Raw genomic sequence first — 19361 nt, 5'->3', positions numbered from 1 at the left:
GGGAGGAAGGGAAGGAGGGAGGGAGGAAGGAAGGAAGGGAGAGAGGGAGGGAGGAAAGAAGGAAGGGAGGAAGAAAGAAAGAGAGGTGGGAGGGAAAGAGAGAGAGAGAGGAAGGAAGGAAAGAAGGGAGGGAGGGAGGAAGGAAGGAAGGAAGAAAGAAAAAGGAAAGTTTAGCTCTTTTGCTTGCCACTGATTCTATGAAACCTGTAAATAATTGCTGTCCCCTGGACCCAGAAGTCCTTAGCTTTCTTCTAACAAAATGAAAATGAAGATGACCTGCAAAGATTTTATATGGCAGAGGGGTGCCTGGGTGGCTCAGCCTATTGAGTGTCTGACTCTTAATCTCAGCTCAGGTATTGATCTCAGGGTCATGAGTTCGAGCCCTGTGCTGGGCACTATGCTGGGCAGGGAGCCTACTTAAAAAAAAAGAAGATTCTCTATGATAGAGATTTGTTGTATTTAGCCTGTGGGTAATTGAAATTTACAATTAATAATTTCATCAGAAGAATGCCTTTTAGTTTCAAGGGATCTTTATTATGTGTGTTAATGAGACAGTTTAGGATAAAGAAAGGAAGTGGTTTGTTGTTTTTTTAAGATTTTACTCATTTATTTGTCAGAAAGAGAGAGAGATCGAGCACATAAGCAGAGGAAGGGGCAGAGAGAGGGAGAAGCAGATTCCCTGCTGAGCCAGGAGCCGGATGGATGTGGGAGTCCACCCCAGGACCCTGGGATTATGATCTGAGCCAAAGGCAGCCGCTTAACTGACTGAGCTAACCGGGAGCCCCAAGGAAGTGGCTTCTAAAAAGGACACTACCGTGATGGAAGTTAAGGAGTAACACAAGATACTCACTTGTGAGAGAAAAGTTTCCTCAAGTTCTACTTTCCTACTTTTGAAGAGGCAATGCATTCATGTAATTCAAAATTTGTTTGGTGCAAAAGGACAGAGAGTGAAACAATCTCTACACGTCCCTGTTCTGCACGCCCCAGTTTTCCTTTCCAGGGCTTCTGCAGAGCCACCAGGGTCTTTTGTGTTCTGTCAGAGGGACATTATGCATGAACAAGCAACACACATAGTTCTTTGACCTGATTTTCTGATGCCAATAGGAGCACAGTGTTTGACACAGACCATTCCACGCCTTGTTTTTACACTAAAAATGTCTCTTGTATATGTTTACGTTTCAGTATATAAAGGACTTTTCTCTCTGTAATCTTTACCTTAAAATCATGCCCCATAACACAAGTTCCTTCAGTTTGTATCTGTTTTGTCCCTTACTTGATGGTTTTTCTGTGGTTTTTTGGTTCTAAGCCTTCTTGCAATTCCTCTTATATTTCATTTGGCAAAAGGGCGATCGGATCTTTGTGCCACAGTGACCCTAAGCTTCTAAGAACTCTGGTGATGGCACGTCTGAAGAACGTTTCTGAGGTTGGAACTTGAACATTTCTGGAGAGACAGATATGAACGGGAGGTAAGGAATGAGGAGTAGAGACTGGAGAAATGGAGCCAAGATTAAAGAGAAAAGTAATGTGAAAGAACTAACATTAGGGATACATATATCCCTAATATATTCATCATTGATCATGATTTGAATGATCGAACCAGTAAAAGCTATTTTTCTATGAGGGGAATCCAGTATGTGCAGAGGCGGCTAATATACTAACATAGTGGAGGAGGGATTACGCTGGATAGGCAGCTGGGACTGTGTGTGGTAGGCTACAGACATCCGCATCATCTCTACAGATGCTGAATGCAAGTCGATATATTTCTACAGCCAATTTGGAAGAAAAAAATCAAAAGGATTAAAAATGTACACATCCTATTAAGAAAACAAGGATAAACAAATTTATCACATCATTTAAAACAGCAAAAAAATAGAAACCATCCAAATATCAAGCACAAGGGATTAACGAGTAAATCACGGTGTATCTGCAAGCTGAAATACTAGGAGCTGTGACACGTTTACAGACATGAGAAAACGTTCTCCATAAATTTCTAAATTTAAAAGAAATTATAACAGCAAAAAGGCTCACTGTGTATATCTATTTCAGTGTAATGATAATGGCAAATGTTCATTGAGACTCACCATGTACCAGACATTTTCAATATGTTAATTCCTTTAAACCTTACAACAACCCCATAAATTAGGAGTTGTGAGGTTTTCCAGTTTGCCCATGTGAAAACTGAGATACAGAGCAATTAAGCAACTTGGATGAGATCACACAGTTGGCAGGTGGAAGGCTGGGACTTGGACCCAGGTGTTCTATCTATACCTACACGCTTAACCACGAGCGACAGTGCCTACCTATGTATCAAGAAACCTAGAAGACAAAAGAGAATTAGGCATTTTCTCTTTTCCTATGGCAACCATGATGCATCTCTGCATGGAAGGAAGTCATCCTTTAAAAGCAGCTCAGAGGGGCACTGAGGGAGGTGGGTCCAGGGTCAGTTGCCTGGCTGCTCTGCAAGGCTTCGGTTCTGATAAGGCTGATATGGGAAACTGAAATCAAGGGTAAACAAAAACTTTAAGGAGAACTTCAAGGAACCAAAATGAATCAACTCAGTACTTTAAACTTAACTCAATCACAAAATATGCCATGAAACTGTCTGGATTTAAAAAGAGAAACAACAATAACATACAAATATTTATACATCTAAATTTGAAAAGTGATCAACTACTTATTTATTCACATAATAAATAATTTCTTTAGTCTCTAATGATTGCATTAGGATAGTCATTATTTTTTTATTTAAATTTAATTGATTAACATACAGTGTATTACTAGTTTCAGAGGTAGAGTTCAGTGATTCATCAGTCTTATATAACTCCCAGTGCTCACTACATCATGTGCCCTTCTTAATGTAGGATGCTGTCTTAAACTGAGTTCTCATCATGTACTTACAATCAAATTAAATTAAAATATTAAAAATAAAAGAGCAAAATAAGGTTCTTCGTTAAAAGATAAAACAGAATCCAGAAGTCTCCATACTCACCAAGTATACTGAATAATTGTGTAAGCAGACATTGGTCATATTTTGTAAGTTTTCCTGGGAAATGCTTTCAAAACCAGTTTTATTATTAATTTATTATTCTACATTGTTTTTAGCAAAAAAAAATCAATCCACCTACATGATTTACCATACTTGTCACCAAATGACTATGTTTCTAAAAGTTCAAACTCACTGACAAAGGAGGCTTTGCCACTACAGAGGCTTTGTTAAAAATAGATTAAAGCTTTTCAAGACTCAAATAGCAATTCCTGTAACATCTCTAGCAATGTTAACATTGTTAGAGTAAGTATATCTTCCTAAGATGGCTCCTGAGAAATTCTGACATTTTATTTATAAACAAAATCAGTCACATTACCTTTTGTTAATCACATAATTAACTTCAAGTTTAAAAAATCTATTGTATAAATTGAGTTATATTTATATACACATATCTAGAATTTATTTCAAGGCATGTGAGCACAGGACTCCTGAAAGTACACGAAACACTATTTTCCTCTTCATGGCATAATGGTCTGGGGCCTTGAGCAAACTAAAATAAAGTACATTAATTTTTCAGTTGTATGTTAAAGACTTAAATCCGCCACATAAATATTCCAAAACCAAGTTGGAGCAATAAGCTGATGGCTGGATGGAGAGCACAATCAGAGGGATTATTCTAAGTCTTTGAGAGAGCAGGGGAAAAGTGTTCCTTGACCTTCTGTACTGAAAGGCTCCTTTTCATCTGGTTTCAATTCTCTTGTTTGTGCACCTTGCCATATTTATTATTGAATTCCTCATTTCTGCTTGTTTCATGTTCCATGTTCCAATGATTGATGAGAAATTGCTGATCTAGATGTTATCTTTGGCACCCAGCGAATGCACAGAGCTCCCGAAGAATGCTAAGAGAATAAACGTGTTTTGAGCTGCACAACGCCCAAGTTCAACAGATCCATCAATTCATGACAAACGCCAGCTGAAGATGCTTTAATAAGACGCGTTTTTCTTCTTAAACACAACAGTAGCAAGGAGGACAGGTATTTTTCCCCTCTTTGTTGGATGATTGCTAATAGAAATGATAAGATTTTGTCCTAAAATAGTGATTTGAGGAGAAATCTGGCCAAAGATAGTTTTGTTTTGTTTTGTTTAGTTTTCTAAAGACGAAGTAGCTGTGTTTTCTATATCAGGGATCTGTCCTGTTTGGTTTGACTAAGAAATGAAATATGCTAATAACATTTCAGTTAATTTCTAAATATCTCTGTAAAGCTGATTTAGTTTATAGGTGTGTAGGGAATGAGAGGGTTTTTTTTTTTTAAATGGTGGCCAGCTTTCTCTTGCTTAACCTAATAAAGACTAATTAACAAGTCTAATGTGCTCAGAAAGAATCATCTAATTAGATAAATTTTGCAGGCTAATCAAAATATTTGGAGAATTTTCCCTACACTTCTCTCCACTAGAGGGGGTTAAACACATCTCCAGAAGACCTTGTTCTCACTGAATTTCATCTTTCTAGGCAAGTAAGTCCTCCTGTATTACCAAAATATTATACCAAACACCTTAAAGTAGACACGTATACTGACTGTCCTTGCAGGCTTAGTGTTTTTGACCTTGCCTGTAGAATGTAATAATTTTTAAATTACTACAGAGTGAGACAGGTAATAATAATAATTGGGATATCAAGTCTTAATTATTTAAAATTACATTCCTCATTTATTTCCATCTCATTTCTTTGAGTAAAATCAGAAAAACAGCATAGACAACATGTAAAGAGGCTAAGACATGATAATATGTGGTGCACTTGATATAAAAGGTATATAATTGTAAAAGGAGGAAAGAAGTCCCCTTTTCTATGATAACAAGGGAGAGAATGGACGCTTTTCCTTGTTGCACCTTTGCACACATGCATCAGCTATGCTAGTACACCTTGAACAATTAATATAGTTCTAGTTGATTTTAATACATCAAATGTTCAGTTCTGCAGGTCCAAATACTTAAATCCTAGGATACTTAAGGAAAAATTGAAAAAATTAAAAAACTGAACATTTCTCCCGTGAATTTCAAGAATTTTTAAATACATACATTGATCTTGGCTAAGTTCCAATGTGCGATTTCCAGATTGTTCTTTATGGAGCTCATCAACCTAATTTCCAAAACTCAAAGTTAAACACGGTGGGCCACAAAGTTTTTACTTCTGAAAGGCAAGATTCAGTATGATTTTCATTTTTCTTTATACTTTCCTATATTGTATTGTTTTTAGGATGTTTATTACTTTTGTAATTGGGGAAAAGGTATTAAAAAAAATCCTGAGTTGCCAAACACACACACCAAGTGCAATTCATGGCACAATGATGAAGAAACGAGTTTTATTGAGACAGATTTTCTGAAGGATAGCTACTTACCTACTCTGCCTTCTGGGATTCAGAAACATAGCCGTAAATGTAATCTTCTTTTTTTTTTTTTTTTAAGGTTTTACTTATTTATTTGGCAGAGGGAGAGAGAGAGAGAGCACAAGCTGGGGGGAGCAGCAGAGACAGAAGGAGAAGCAGGATCCCCACTGAGCAGAGAGTCCATGGGGGACTCCATCCCTGGACCCTGGGATCATTATTTGAGCCGAGGGCAGACGCCCAACTAACAGAGCCACCCAGGTGCCCCGCCATAAGTGTAATCTTGATCTATCTAGTGTAGGTACCTAAGTCTCTTTTCTAAGAATTTTATAAAACAATTAAGAAGAACCAATCTCACACTAGAAATGATTTGTGATAAAGTTTAAAAACATTTAAATGAAGGCCAACACAAAAACAATATTATATAAATAGTGTACAAATAAAACTGTATTATCCTCAAACGGTTCTCAATTCAGAAGAAACTGTGAATCAGAAGCTATTGAAGAAGCTACTAGGGAAGCCATGGTCGGGTCTAGATTCTTGAATTATCATAGCCTAGTTCAATGTCACCCACTGCTACCTCTTTGTGCCCCTTGTGGAACCAGATCACATGCTAGACTGAGTCCTCACTCAAACATTTCATTTTGTTATGTTATGTGTGAATTCATAGTCTTTCTATGTCCAATTGTTCAAGGCTCAGACTTTAATAAACAATGTCTTCTTTAATTATCATACTGCTATTGACCAGCTACTTCATCTCTGATTGCTAGAGCACAGACCTTTGCAGATACAACTCTGTTCCAATGTCATAAATGCCCGCTGTTGTTCCCTGTTACAAAACACCTTCTTCTCTCTCAGACAATGGGTGCAGAAGGGTTTTAAGACCCCTGGACCTGCCAGGCAGTGCCCTAAGTGTTTTCCTTGAAGATGTAGGCTGTCACTCATCCTTACAGGCTGGCTCTGTCTTCTTCTCACACCAGTTAGGACTTAGGCCCCTGCCCTGTTTTATACAAGAAACACAGTCATTCCCAGCATTTGGAAATTTTTTTAGAATACACTTTATTACAAATCCCAAAGGAGAAACAGTAAAGAAATCTTACGGTACACATTTTCAGCAAACCGCTGCAAACATCCAAATCGGAGTTGACTCTTTCTGACCCCTCCAGGGGTTTTTACCCCTTGTACCCCAGAGAGGACCTGGCCCCACTGGTGCCTTTCCTTCCTCCAGTCACTCACCCGCAACCTGACTTGCCTACTTGTACAACAGTCGCCAGCAAATTAGAAGCCCTCTTTATAAAGTGAAGGGGAATTATGAATAATGATTTTATTTTCTTCCGTTACCTTCACACTAAATGGGCACAACGAGGCCATGTAATGAGTTTCCCCACCCTCAGTTTACATTAAGGCAGCCCCAGGGACAAAGCCAGGTTTCCTTCAGAGCTTCATTCCATAGGACTACACAATGTCTATTTCCTCGTACAATCAAAAGGTGTCTGTATAACTCTCGCATAAATGAGCATGAGATACCCAAATCAAAATCCAAACAACTACAGATCCAGGGATGGCTTTTATAAGGCAAGACAGGGGGGGAAAAAACCCACAGAATTATGTTTTTGTCTCTTTGTTTTAATAATGAAGGAAATGGTTCAAATCCAGCTTTGAAGTTTTCTTCCCACCTGAGTCACATCAAAAGAAAAAAATCATTTTTAGGCATCAAGAATTTATGTAGAGTAACAATAAGCCACACATTACTCCCCCCAGGCAGATGAAACAATTTTATTTCACAGTTGTCTTTATTTTTTTTAATTTTATTTATTTATTTGACAGAGAGAGAGATCACAAGTAGGCAGAGAAGCAGGCAGAGAGAGAAGCAGGCTCCCTGCTGAGCAGACAGCCCAATGCGGGGCTCAATACCAGGACCCCAAGATCATGACCCGAGCTGAAAGCAGAGGCCTAACCCACTGAGCCACCCAGGTGTCCCTCACAGTTGTCTTTAAAACCACAAAGACACTATGTTCTTCATATAAAAACATTAGTACAGATAGCTATACTTTCTAGAAAATGATTGTATAGAGCCTGTCAAAGAAAAATGCACACACCATTATATGATTTCAGACAAGTTGCTTGGGAAAAACACACATGGACTGATTCCCGAAACATACCATAAGACCACCCTGCATCTTTTGGTTCACAGTATAGATTATTATCACCAGTAGTGCTCCTGCATTCTTACAGGCTTGATAATACACATATAGACTGGTTTACGACTTAACGTTCCATTGGTTCATCAGCCTTTTCTGCAGGTTCATCAGCAGGTTGAGCAGGCTGTGCCCTTCTCTGTGGTCTTTCTTCAAGACTTTCCAGGAATGGAGATACATCATCATCATCATAAACTCCCAAGTCTTTACCAACAATTCCAATGGAAACATTCTTTGTAGTTAGGTCCTGTTCTGCAGGAAGTGTCCCTTGTAAGACATGCAGAACACGTTTAACCAGTTCATTCAAATTGCATTCCATAAACCCAGAGATGTGTCTCTCCAGGTAAGAGAGCTGAGAGAGAACGGGCTCCAATGGACAGGACTCTACAGTCAAAATAGTTAGCAGATGGACAGGTATGGAAAATGTGAGGGCCCATATCTTCATAACCAGCAATAAGCAGTCCAACACCATATGGTCTCTGGCCATATTGTTGTGTCGGTATCTGGGTCTTGCTTCCAATTAGAGATACAAGATGAGACCCAGGAAGAGGTCTGTCAAATACAAATCTGGAATCCAAATGCTCCTGGAGCATAACATTACGGAACAGTCTAGCATCGGCAGTTAAGTCCTGTAACTGAAATACCGATATGCTTGTCCACATGGAGAATTTTTTTCTGATGAGTTACAAGCTCTGACTGTGCTCTCTTCAATGCAACCAACACGGCATGGGGTTTTGATTTCAGACCAAGTGTGGCTGAATCTTGTTTGACAGCTTCCACTGCATACTCAATTGGATGAATCCTGCCCTGAGTGCTCCAAACAGTGACCTCATTGTCATATTGGTTACAAAACAGGGTTCCAGTGCGGGTCTGGCCGCAGCTTCCTGCACAAGTGTGGACTGAGGAACGCTAAGCCACAGATTCTTAACCCCAACATTTATAAAGATGCATGCAGGGGGCCTGGGTGGCTCAGTTGTTAAGCATCTGCCTTCTGCTCGGGTCATGATCTCAGGGTCCTGGGATCGAACCCCAAATCGGGCTCTCTGCTCAGCATGAAGCCTGCTTCTTCCTCTCCCACACCCACTGCCTGTGTTCCCTCTCTCGCTGTGTCTCTCTCTGTCAGATAAATAAATAAATAAGTCTTAAAAAAAAAAAAAAGATGCAACAATATAAACATATACGTAAAAGAAAAAGGGAACACTAGGTAATTCATTGAACAAAAACCTATCGTCATCGTTAGTAGAAGAACCTGACGTGGTAAAAAAGGCCTAGCAGGAAAAGACCTAGTAAATACATCATAAACACCGACACTGCTATGGAGCGTGATTCTTGTGTGTGTATAATCTTTTATCTATACCAGATTAAGGTTAATTGTGTAGTAATAATACTAAGGTTTGGCAAATGGCTATAATGGAAGAACTTTGAAGGGAACTGAAATTATTTAATCTGAAAATAGAAATCTGAGGAGAAAATCAATAGGTATGCTATTAAAGATCTACCAAAAGCAGACACATTTAAGATAAATTAGAAAGCATTTCCTAAGTAGCAAAATCACGGCATTCTGGAAAGTAATGCCAAGGAAGGTAGGCAGTCTCCTTCCATAGGGGTTGTTTTGTTTGAAGGGAAGGAAAGATGACCACCTCTCTTTCAGAGGCTAAGGTGATTTTGTTTTGTCTGGAGAGGATTAAATGATCTCTCCACTGTCAGTTTATACTGTAGGTGCACTGTGCTCTGTGTTATTTTTCAGATGTTCTTAAAGACAGCAGAAGACCAAGACGCACTTTTCACAAGGAAATTAGGTTTACTTCTAGTCATAGTACCTATAATTAACTAATTTTGGATTTTTAAAATTTCTTATAGTACCTTCAAAAATAAACTTTTGCATAATTATTTTTCTTATTTACTAAAAAAAATTACCAGAGAATCATAAGCTATCTTCTAAAAGCCTTGGAGACCACTGTATTTTGGAATTCAGTACTTTTCTAAATTTGAAAAGATAACCTGGCACAAATACCATATATTATGCGACACCTCCAGCAGAGCCACAGCAGTGTCCGTAATCAAACATGTTAATATCTTTGCAGTGACTCACACAAACGTTCACACTAAGTGAGGAAAAGAATATAAATAGTTTCACATCAATATAGGCTATATTTTCCCATCAAATAAGTTACAAAAATCTTTGTTTTCAGAATGGGTTACATGACAAAGTATAGAATGCTCAATTAAGTTTGAATTTTGAATAAACAACAAATAAGTTTTTGGATATGTCCCAAATATTACATTGAACCTACTTACACTAGAAATGTTATTTAGTGTTTATACAGAACTCAAATTTAGCTGAATTTCTTGGTTGTTTTTTTGTTTTGTTTTGTTTTTTTTTTGCAAAATCTGGTTTTTATATTTCAGAATCCCAACAAGTGATTGTGGACCTGTTTCTAGAAATATACTAATTGAAATACTATTTTTAAATTAACATACAATGTATTATTTGCCCCAGGGTACAGGTCTATGAATCATCAGTCTTACACAGTTCACAGCACTCACCATAGCACATACCCTCCCCAGTGTCCATCACCCAGCAACCCTAACCCTCCCACCCCACCACCCCCCAGCAAACTGTGAAACCACAAGAGACTCTCCTAATTGAAATACTATTAACAGCTATCCTAGGAGAAAAGTTTGGTTTGGGTATTTTTTAAGGGGGTCACAAAAAGCAAAGTGTTAAAAATATGCTATCAATAATATGTAAAAGAATAAGACCTGTGCAAATGCACCCATATTAACAACTCAAAATATTTTAAAAGTTAGAAGTAGCACGGCTACTCCAAAAACTATTTTAATTTGCATCTCTTTCTGGCTCCACCTTAAAATTCTTCACCTATAAAACATTCCTTTAATAAAATTCATAAAATTCTCATATAACAAAGATATAGCTCCATCTAATGGAAAAAATACCCAATTACAGCCCTTCATGAAGCTAGGACTATTTTGTAAAACTATAAAGCGTATGTAGGCTATACACAGTCATACACACACACACACACACACACACACACACACAGAGTGGATGCTTTTCTGTGCCTCTCTGGGTTTTTTTTTTGAAGCCAGAAAGGACCCAAAAGTAAAGTAGTCATAGCTTTTGCAAGATCTGCTCTTTTACTTATACTGGACTCTGAAATATAAAAACATAAGTATATTTATATTTCATAGTCTATTTTATTATATATATGTACATATATATTCATACATGTAAATATAAATATAAATATTACACTTTCTTGTGTAAGCCTTCTAGGCCAAGGGCTTGAGAGTCCTATAAAGCCTTGTGAATTTCAAGGGGAGCAGAATATGTCACCCCAAAATATGCCACTTTGGCATATAGATTATTTTGAATTAAAATTACTTGAGAAACAGTCAGTACAAGGATAATCAGAACCTCCTCTGTGCCCCCTGAAAACAGAAAATAAATTCCCCATGTGAAAGTCACCTTCATTGTACCAAGAGCAGAGGAAGGATTCTTATCACCAGAGACACAATTTAGGGCTGAGAAGGCAGCAAAAACAATCTTGTTACTTCTTTATTAATTTGCTACCCTAAACCCAAACCCCTTTGCTTTGTCGATTCTTCACAAATTCATTGTTTCCTTATCTAAAGGGCATAAAAGCTTCCTGCTTTGGTCACTGCTTTGAATTTCATATTTTTATGGGGTTCTTGTGCATGCAAAATTAAATTTGTTTTTCTCCTGTTAACCTGTCCTATGTCAATTTAAGTATTAAGTTAGTTAAAGAACCTAGAAGGGAAGAAAGAAAAATTTTTCTTCCCCTAAAAATTGCATGCAAAATATTGTATAACTTGAATGTGTGCATTTTTCTGGAGAGAGATTTAGATCCTTACTAAAGGAGTCCATGAGCCACTAAAGGTTACAAAGTTCTCGCTGTACGACCATGTGCTTCTCCCCAGGGACTATTCGACTTCACTCCACTGTTTTTCCCAGATGACTACAAACTAACCCAATACCAGAAGTTCCTTCTCTGCTGCTGGCTGGGCTCAGCGCTTAAATACTGAGCCTGAACCAAACACAGGCTTCACTGTCAATAAGAAAGAGCCTGCCCCATGAAATTTACAGGCATTTTTCTTTTCTTTTTCTTTTTTTTTAAGATTATATATTTTTTTAAGTAATTTCCACACCTAATGCGGGGCTCAAACTCACATGAATTTTTAAAACAAACAACAGCAAGATCTAGCAGATGTGGAACCAGGGACTAAAGGTAGGGTCAGAGACAAAGGGCATTAAAATAAACAAGTCATTCTTTCAAAATTTTCAGTTTATCTCATTAGCCTTCTTGTTAAAATGAGGATAATTCCGTTTTCCTACTGATATCATTTTTCTGAAATTTTATTTATTTATCACCCCATTTAGAAGGGAAAACCTATTCTGGAAGCACTTCAGTTGACATATCTCAGTATTAATTTTATTTATAAATAAACCACGTCTTCCTTGTATAAGATATTTGAATAAGAACTGTTATAATCAAAGGTCGATTTATTTTGGAAATATCTCCCTCTTGAGGTCATTATTATTTATGCCTCAGGAGATTATAAACTTGAGCACTCTGTTAGATACTGGTGGGTAGAAACGGAGGTTAAATAGGGCAAACGTCTTGGAGAACAATCTAGACGCACCTATTAACATTACAAAACCCATAAATACTAAGGTCTATAGGCAAGGACAGTCTTGCAAGCAATATGTGGTCACAAAAACTATAAGCCACCTAATGTCCAGCACTGGGTAACTAGTCAAAGTTTGCTAATAATGCTCACCACAATGAAATAACATGGAACTCCTAAAAGCTAGAAAACCTATAAGTACTGATATGGATTTCTCTCTCCTAGACATGCTTGCACATACATTTATACATATATAAAATTGTCTCCGGATGAATATTGGTAACAGTTGTTGCCTCAGTGAGAAGAAACTAGTCTGCAGGGGTCAGGGAGAAGACATACTTTTCACTGTATACCCTTTTACGTATGAACTAAATTTTTAGCCATCTATTTGTATTATTGTAAATTTTAAAAATCCAACAAATTAGGGACGCCTGGGTGGCTCAGTTGGTTAAGCAGCTGCCTTCGGCTCAGGTCATGATCCCAGCGTCCTCGGATCGAGTCCCGCATCGGGCTCCTTGCTCATCAGGGAGCCTGCTTCTTCCTCTGCCTCTGCCTGCCATTCTGTCTGCCTGTGCTTGCTCTCTCTCCCTCTCTCTCTCTGACAAATAAATAAATAAAATCTTTAAAAAAAAAAAATCCAACAAATTAAATGTTTCATATTTTTGAAGTAGAACTTAAATACAAAAAGTGCACAAGTCATATGTGTAAAGGACAACAAATGTTTACAAAATTAACATATCCAGGTAACAAAAACTCATACTGAGGAAAAAAGCACTATCAGTATTTATTTAAAAGAAATAAAGAAAGAAAGACATTTTATCATTTTATCTATAAATATTTCAGTATGTATTGTTTGTGAAAGAACTGCAATCTAAAATGGAACCAGAGGAAATGAGAGAGAATCTCACACATGCACCTTTAGGAAAACAACACTTAAGAACTGAGAGACTGATTTCCTGCAAATGCCTGATTTACAGAAGGCTGACACTTAGCTCCTGACCAGTGAACATCCACCAAGAAACTCTTGCCTTCCTCAAGCCAATGAACTTAGTGTGTGGACTCTGGCTGGACTCCCCCTTTGCACTCCTTGCCCATAAATACAGTCCACCCCAAACAGACTCACCTGTACCTTGTGGAGCATAGATTTTCCAAACTGCAGTTCCCCCGCTAATAAACTCTATTACTAGTAATTTAAGCTTGCCTCAGCTTACCTTTTTATTTCAGTTGATTCTTAACAGATAAAAATATAACCTTAACGCCATGGCCAAACCCAATAAAGTTCACAATAATTAAATTTTTAAATGGTTAATGCTTACATTTTTTAATACTCAGTTCATGTTTGATTTTCTTTGCTGCCTCAGAAATGTCAATTTACATTTGATTTGTTTGAATCATAATCCAAACAGGTCTACACATTATATTTGGTTTATTTTTCTCTTAAGTCTCTTTATTCTGCAATAGTTCCATCCCTTTTGGTTAATGCTACTACTTTGTTGTGGAAGAAACTGGCCATTTATCTTGTAGAATGTCTCACATTCTGGATATGGCTAATTGATCGAATCCTCCTGGTGGGATTTAACATGTTCTTTATTCACTGCATTTTTTGGAAGCCAGTAGATAGACCCAGAGAATATGCTTCTTGAGTTGGTAAGTAAAAATGTTCTACCATGTTGAGGAAATGCTATAGATTTTTGTAAACCAATGCACAGAGGCTCACAAATAATGACCTGAAAAGTCCCAAGCAAGGAAATGTTTCATTTTGCTGAACTGAGCATTACCCCATGCATTTTGTCGTTGTACCACCCATTACATTCACATGGAACCAGAGTCTTGTTTTACACAGTCTGATAAACACTGGGCGGAGATCTGAATGGTCTTCTCTGAGTTCTGTGATGTTGTGTAGTATAAGACGCACTGCAGATGCTCACGAGAGTGTGTTGGTCTAGATTAATCCAACAGACGTTTATTGTGTGTTTTCCATTTGCAGAGTACTATACTTTCAACTACTGTTTCTGTTCTCAAGAAGACTGAATTGGTAAGTCAGCGTGTGTTCAGGAAGCAAATGCACATGCTCCTTTAAAGCGCGAAGGCAGTAAAAAACCCAGCTGTGCATGTTGTAGAATTACGGAGTGGAGTGGCTTGGTGGGGTTCATCAGGTAAACTCCAACGGCAAGATCAGCTTTGGAGCTTAGCAACAAGATTGGTAGCAGGTCTGAGCTGATGAAGACCCCAGAAATATCTGGAATAACAAAGGACTCTCGTGGCTGATGAGGGATACAGATTAAGATTAAAACCAGATGTTCCAGCTGCTAAACTTAGTGAAAGCCTGGGTAGGTCCCATTCAAGATAATTTCTTTGTAGGTAAACTGCTCTGTTTTGTTTTCTCTTTGTTTTCTCACCTAAAAAAATCTTTTAGGATTTTCTCTTTATCCTGTGGAGTTCTGAAACTTCTTCAGGATGTGTCTAAGTACAGAGCTTTTCCGTATGAACATCTTGCCTGGCTTACCGCTCTCCCTTGAAGTGTGGGGATTCAAGTTTCCTTTAGGCTGAGGAAAACTTTCTTCTGTTCCTTGTATTTCCATTTCTGGGTCAGTTGTTTCAATTTGTTCATCCCATTTGTTTTTCTGTGATGTTGTTTGTTTTGTTCATTTTGAGTGATCTTTGGTTGATCCTTCCACATTTATGAATAAAAAATCAGGTTAATTAGTTGACTTGGGACCCATTTGCAGTTTTAGGAGTTTACCCAGAAATTACATGGAGATCAAGTTGACCTCGAAGTATTCATAAGCTAGTAAGGAAGGAAAACGAGTAAACAGGAAATCTGTCAAAGTGTCAGCACACCTGTGTTGCAGCTTGAGCAAAGAGAAAAAGGTGGTGGGATTAGTTTGTGTGACAGAGTGGTCCAAGTGTGCCCCTCCCCCAACTTCCGTAGCTGTCTTCAGCTTCTCCAGGGTTAGGCTGGAAATGCAGGCAGGCCGCAGAAAAAAGGAAGGAGCAGACAAGTTCCGACTTAAGAGCTATGGTTTGGTGGTGTCGCTCTCTGGACAAGAAGTTTAAGACTTTTTCTTTCTCTTGAAGGATACATTTCTGAATTTCTCAAAGATTTATCACTGTGAATCCTTAGCTGCAAAAGTTGTGACACAGGCAATGCATTTTCCTAGACTTTACACTTACTACCTACAGCCCCCGAGTATCTGGTGACACATTCTACAGATTCTTTTCATTTGAGGACCCATCTCTCTTCCAAGTAGTTCTCTTAGGTAGACAAAAACCTCACCCAGGCCTGGTCTTTCCCAATGGACCACATCTGTTCCAGAAGAATCACTAGTTCATCCCTGTGTTTGTGGAAACTCACCTCTCATCACTCTGTCATTATAGGTAAACTGCTCTGGCCACTGCCTTTGGCCTGAATTTACCAAGGGTGAGTCAAACATGCAGAAGTCTTCAATTTCTCATATGTCCTGCAAGTAGGTAGTGAACTAAGGCTTACAAAACTGGAACCTGAGCAGCTCTTCTGTAAGCTCTGCAGAGACTATAAACACCTCACTTTGGAAAGTGGGCACGTTTGGCAACTTTAGTTTTGTTCTGTTTTGGGGGCCTCAGCTGAAAAGGGAGAGACAAGGTCCCATTATAAAAGCTTGTTTCATGCCTAAATGAAAAGTACAGAGGTGATGAAATAAGGAATCTTCCCTGCTGTTCCTTCCAAGCAATGGGCCAGCTCTCGTGACTGATTTTACTACAACAAATGTGTTTTCCAGACAGCCTCTATCAAGCCAATTTGTGGGTCTCAGGCAGGGTAAAAACAACAACAAAAACCAACCAAACAAACAAAAACAAACCTTGGTTTCCCCAAGAAGCTGAAGGGAGCCAGTTGAATGTGCATCACTGTGAGAAAGGATTACCTGGCAGAGAGGAGGTTAGAAACATGTTTACAGGGGCGCCTGGGTGGCTGAGTGGGTTAAGCTTCTGCCTTCGGCTCAGGTCATGGTTCCAGGGTCCTGGGATCGAGCCCCACATCGGGCTCCTTGCTCAGCAGGGAGCCTGCTTCCCTTCCTCTCTCTCTGCCTGCTGCTCTGCCTACTTGTGATCTCTCTCTCTCTGTGTCAAATGAATAAATAAAATCTTTAAAAGAAAAAAAAAAAGAAACATGTTTGCATTAAGCCGTTTACAGAGCCATCAGCATTGAAGTCAGACAGGCCTGGGTTGAGGTTTTAATTTGGAACTTATTCGCTCTGTGACCAGGGTGTTTAGCAATCTCAACTCTTGCTTTCCTGATTTGTGTGAAAGGGAAGTAATAGCTAACTTGCAGGATGGCTACAGAGATTAAATGAGATATAGGATATCAAGATTCTGAAAGAGAAGGCCCCCAATGAACAGTAGCCACTGGAACCACCCCTCCATAGCCTAGAATCCCTTTGTTCTTCTTTGTTCCATTAATTCCTACCCTTCCTTAAATAGAGCTCAGGGTCAGCCACATCCTCCAGAAGGCTTTTCTGGATTCCCTTTCCCACTACTCATGGTATAGGTGCTTCCAAAGCACCTTGTTATTGTTGGGTCCGTAATCAAAGGAGTGAGACTGATACAAAGCAAAGGTCAAGCAAAGCTTTATTTTCACACCAAGCATTGAGAATCGAACAGACCGACCGGTGCTGCCCCTTGCAAAGAGGTGACCTCTCTCTGCCTTACAGACTAGCTTTTAAGGGCAAAGGCCATGTGGTTGGGCCTGGCCATGCACAGGTGGCCAATGAGATTGTAACACAGAGAAAGCCGCACAGTCATGCTAGGTCACACATAAGTGACCAATTGAATTACGATTTACCCTATAGTAGATATTTGAACTAGCCTATCACCTTGGTCAGAATTGGTGCCCGAAAGGCGCCCAAAAGGGCGGGGCCCATACTCCTTGGTAGCTAGGGAGACAGTATGCGCCCCCACTGATTGGATACCTCCATGTGGCCTGACCCACCTTGTATTTGGGCTTTGTTACCTGGGACTGGTTTCGGGACTTGTTTTTAAGTAAGTTCCCTGAGCATGGGGCGGGGTGGGGGGGGGGGGACAGGGACAGTTTAAGTTTTACTGCATAAACAACAAAATCACCATTTAACTGGATGGAGCTGCTCTGGCTAAATAGGCCCTTACAGTTATGTCTCTATCATGGCACTAACCACACCTACCTGATTGTTCCTATGTTTGCTTCCCTCATTAGAACTGCAGGCTCCTTGAGTACAGACAGCATATCTAAGTCATCCATAAGCTCTCAGGACAGGGCCCGGCAGAACAGAAATCAACAACCGCACAATTGCGACATGTGTGGGATCTGTGTAATTCACCATCCTGCTTCAGAGAGATACAGGAAGAGCATCTGTATGTTAATAGATCCTGGGACGCCTGGGTCACTCAGTAGAGTAAGCATCTGTCTTAGGCTTAGGTCATGATCCCAGGTTCCCAGGATCAAGTCCTGCATCAGGCTCCTTGCTCATAGGGAGCCTGCTTCTACCTCCATCTGCTCTGCCTGCCACTCCCCCTGTTTATGCTCTTTCTCTGAAAAATACATAAATAAAATCCTAAAAAAAAATAGATCTCTCCCTTGGGGTAATCAATCATCCAATCAATCATAACTGAGAACAATAGATCTCTGATTCCCAGTCTGGGTTTTTAAATCATAGAAACCTAGGGCAGGGAAAAACTTTCGAGAGAACCACATCAAGATGGGGAGGGGCATATGCTACTCTCAAGGAGTGTGCATGTCTTAAAAAAAAAAAAGCTTACTTAACACTGTAAGTTTACATTTGGGAAATTTAAAGAGGAATCTTACTTTGCTGTGTTTTGGACTAGAAATCCCAAAAAACCTTGGTTCGTGTGCATATTTATGCATCAGTCGTATCACGGGGAGGACAATCAGAACTGCATAGGGCAACACCAAGTATCTGTTTATCAAAAGGAGGCAGGTTACTAAACTGATAAACAATGGCCTGTTTGCAACCACTTCACATACAGATCTGCTATTGCAAAGAGAGCGGTGTCCAAGGTTACAGGGCCAGGAGGCAGCACAGGCAGTCTCCAACTCCGGATTAGTTCTCCTCCACTGCCCCATGCCTGACTATGGCCTTGTGCAGAGAAATGGCTCTGCCCCAGGATGGGAGAAGCACTGGGTGAGGACTGAGAGATGGATGACATGGTGTGATCTTGGGCAAGCCAATATCTGAGACTTGTTTCCTCATATGTGAAGTGGGGAAGATAATATTCTGCCACCCAGGGCTGCTGACGATCAAAAAAGAAGAGAAGGTTCTTTATAATTTAAAAGTGGGCTTGCTGGCATTTAAATCATCCAGCTTACAAAAGAGTAGGCACAACTAAAGCAGTAAATGTAGACGCTGCAACCACCACAGCATAACCACAAAGGATTTCCAGATGAGTAGGAAAATCAATGCTAATTAGAACTTCCTCACTACTTCTTAATCAGGGGTAACAGTGTAAGTGGGTAGCTACACAGAAAAAAAAGAAATGTAAACTGGATTTACTTGTCAAACTATAAACCAGGATAAATTTAAAATAGAAGGGAGACTTAAATTTGAAAGTGAAACCACACACGCAGTGGAAGAAAACATGAATGAAGTCTTCTAAAACCTAGAAATGGGGAAAACTTTTCCAACTGTGGCTCAAAATCCTGAAGTAATGGGGCGCTTGGGTGGCTCAGTGGATTAAGCCTCTGCCTTCAGTTCAGGTCATGATCTCAGGGTCCTGGGATTGAGCCCCACATCAGGCTCTCTGCTCAGCTGGGGAGCCTGCTTCCCCCTCTCTCTGCCTGCCTCTCTGCCTACTTGTGATCTCTGTCTCTCTCTCTGTCAAATAAATAGAAAAACTTAAAAATCCTGAACTAATGAGGAAAAAATTAGTAGATTTAATTGCATAAAATAATGCCTTTAGAGCAACAAGACAAAACAAACACCATAAATATGGGGAAAAGACAAGTGACAAATTGAAAAGAAAATGTGCAACATGCATCACAGATGAGGGTTTAATAGCCTTACTACGGAGGGAGCTTCTAAAAATAAAGAATAAAAAGACCAAGAATCCCATGTATGTCCTACAGATATCAACAAGTGGCCCACAGAAAAAGAAATG

The 19361-nt window shown here is 39.3% G+C and overlaps 1 pseudogene; it reads right to left on the bottom strand.

The window, feature by feature from the left end:
• Nucleotides 1–7573: 7573 nt before the first annotated feature.
• LOC111149564 lies at nt 7574–18330 on the bottom strand (annotated as a pseudogene).
• Between the last annotated feature and the right edge of the window lie 1031 nt (nt 18331–19361).

The sequence above is a fragment of the Enhydra lutris genome, unplaced genomic scaffold (assembly GCF_002288905.1).
Source record: "Enhydra lutris kenyoni isolate GAN:26980312 unplaced genomic scaffold, ASM228890v2 scaffoldscaffold2, whole genome shotgun sequence".
NCBI classification, from domain to species: domain Eukaryota; kingdom Metazoa; phylum Chordata; class Mammalia; order Carnivora; family Mustelidae; genus Enhydra; species Enhydra lutris.
The sequence above is the reverse complement of the archived record's forward strand: the minus strand, read 5'-3'. Positions and strand labels throughout refer to the sequence as shown.